This window comes from Penaeus japonicus, unplaced genomic scaffold (genome assembly GCF_977035675.1).
Source record: "Penaeus japonicus unplaced genomic scaffold, GWHDUDI00000001_assembly GWHDUDI00000012, whole genome shotgun sequence".
In the NCBI taxonomy this organism is placed as follows: domain Eukaryota; kingdom Metazoa; phylum Arthropoda; class Malacostraca; order Decapoda; family Penaeidae; genus Penaeus; species Penaeus japonicus.
In genome coordinates this window covers 16,619,125-16,621,624 of record NW_028234414.1, presented here as the reverse complement: position 1 = coordinate 16,621,624, position 2,500 = coordinate 16,619,125, and the positions used below count along the sequence as shown (strand labels likewise).

Below are 2,500 nucleotides of genomic sequence, written 5' to 3'. Positions count from 1 at the left end.
ATAGTCATAACAATGGACTGTCATGGGAGCCTAATCTATAACATGGCTTTTCAATGTAAAAAAAAAAACTTCAGTGAAGAAATTACAATTTGGCACTCCCAACCCCATCCCTCAAAAAATGCTAATCTATTAAAATCATTATTTGCACTGACAAAGGCAACAGATTCAGGTACTAATTGCATTCAAAAACAGGATTTTAAATACTAGTGCAACTGTTGAACAATATCTCGAACTATTCACTCACGTTTTCCATCCAAAAAATAAAGATAAAAACATCTCACTAATGTAACTTGTAAGATAATGTCAAGATGCCTCTTTAAGTCTTGCTTGAACTATACAATTTCCATAATGATGCTATTAAAGGAACCATGACAAAAAGAAAAAAAAAGAAAAAAAAAAAATAATAATCATCTTTCCAAAAGCTACCGAATCACACAAAAAATATGCAAAATATCAATAACATTCTCACTTTCCATCAAAAAAATATATAATTGAAGAAGAAATAGACAAACAGAGAGGTTTCACATGATCACATGAATGCTCCTCTCGCTGCGATTAAATGTCAGATGTCAGAAGAGAAAAGGATATAACTCAGTGTCAGAAATACAAAATAATAAAATACATGACTTATATTTTCATACTATAGTTAAATCCATATCAATATGAAACTTTATATTCTACTACTGAATAAATTTCTATATGAATAAAATCTAAAATAATATATATATATATATATATATATATATATATATATATATATATATATATATATATATTTATATATATACATATATCAAAATCATGTTATCAGATTTTAGATTTAATAACATCTATAAACATGTGCAATTACAATGTGTAATCAATAAATTAAGTAATAATCACATATGGTCTTCCAATTTCCTGAATATAAATCATCAAAAGAATTAAGCCTAATTCTTCTTCTTTTCTTTTTACACATTATCATCTTTGCAAAGAGATAATCAACTTAAAATATAAGCACTTAAACAAATATAATGCCAAATCCAGTATCAATTCCCTCCCTCAACATGTATAAAAAACAAAGTACAGGAAACTATAATTTTGAAACTGACAAGCTCAACCTCCTTTGCCTTACATCTATTTAATAATCAAAATCTGTCCAACAACATAATCAACAACATTTGAAACCAACTAAACATACAATGTAACTGTATGTAAGGTTGTCATAGCACCACTGAGTTAAGTTTTCACTATTACTGTCCAATTTAGAAAATATTATGCTGAAGGGTATTATGAGAACTTGATAATAATGACGTCCTATACGGATATCTACACTTGGCACAGTACAAGAAAATCAAAAGTGTCACAAATAAAATATTAAGTATTCACTGACATTAACAAACTATATAATATTTAACAGTAGAAGCCATTAATATAATTTTATAAATTTCATGAATTACAATTTATCAAGAATGTTAGTGAGAGGCAGGGGAATCATCACAAGAGTTTAGTAGAAATTCATGTGTTTCATTAGAATTATAATTGCAGTAATGTACAATATTGGTGATCAGAGGTATGTCCTGTTTTGTATGGCTCATATTAATTTTACATATCAAAAAATTCTTGTCTTTCAGTTTGCAATAACCCTTCGCAGAAGAAAAAATGTCTTAGAATTCATAACATTCATCGAAGTAGAGAAAATTGTGTTTCCATGATGGATATATGATATAAGGATGAAAGGTGACATGTTTCACTCCTATCGTTATGTGGTATCATGTATTTTGTATTGTGTGTTGTAGTAGTGGTAGTCTAGTAGTTACTAGTTCTTCCTTCATGCCCTGTTACTATTAAAACCAATGCCATGTCAACCAATCATGCCATAGTATTACTAAAATATGCATGTCCAAAACTGTAATTACACCAAGCTCTCAAGGTCTCCCTTAGCACACACAAAAATATGATTTAATTCCTAAGAATTATTTGCTTATTTCAATAAAGGCAATATATCTCATAAATCTTTGTACCCCTTCCACTGGCTTGATTAGCTCTAAATATAGGTATTGGACTTCTTTCATCATCAAGATTAGCAGATGTATATGGGATGGCAGCCATGGCAACAGTACAGTCATGGGCCTAAATGATCTAATTGCAAGCCAGCGACATTTTCTTCTGCAATGGGAGCAATATTTTTTTCAACCATAAAGAACAACATTACGAAATAAAACTAATCTAGAGAATGTCATCGTAGCATTCTTTTCTAAAACGCCCTTTCACTATTTGTCTTCATGGCAATTCCATGCACTAGTGAAGTGCTAAGATTTGACACTTACATATATACTGCCAAAACTGTGTGTGACAGCGTAACTGCAGTGAAATAAGTGACTAAGTGACTCAAGCACACCTGAGAGATGGTGTTAAATATGTTTAACAGTGTAATTACAGCGAAATAAAGTGACAAATAAGGCCACCACACCCAAGATACGTGTTTACCTGTTCACAGCTGATCCAAGACCACGCGTTC

General features: G+C 30.5%; 1 protein-coding gene across 10 annotated transcripts in view; it reads right to left on the bottom strand.

The window, feature by feature from the left end:
- Positions 1–2,500, bottom strand: part of LOC122259326 (protein-L-isoaspartate(D-aspartate) O-methyltransferase) — a 26,071-nt gene that overhangs the window by 23,494 nt on the left and 77 nt on the right. For 5 of the 10 annotated variants that reach the window (XM_043026033.2, XM_043026031.2, XM_043026029.2 and 2 more), the window contains exon 1: positions 2,470–2,500. This exon is cut by the window's right edge. The gene's annotated coding sequence lies outside the window, so the exon portion shown is untranslated. Of the gene's footprint in view, positions 398–2,469 lie in introns of those variants that run through there. The other 5 variants (XM_086542511.1, XM_086542510.1, XM_086542509.1 and 2 more) reach the window with 2 other exon arrangements.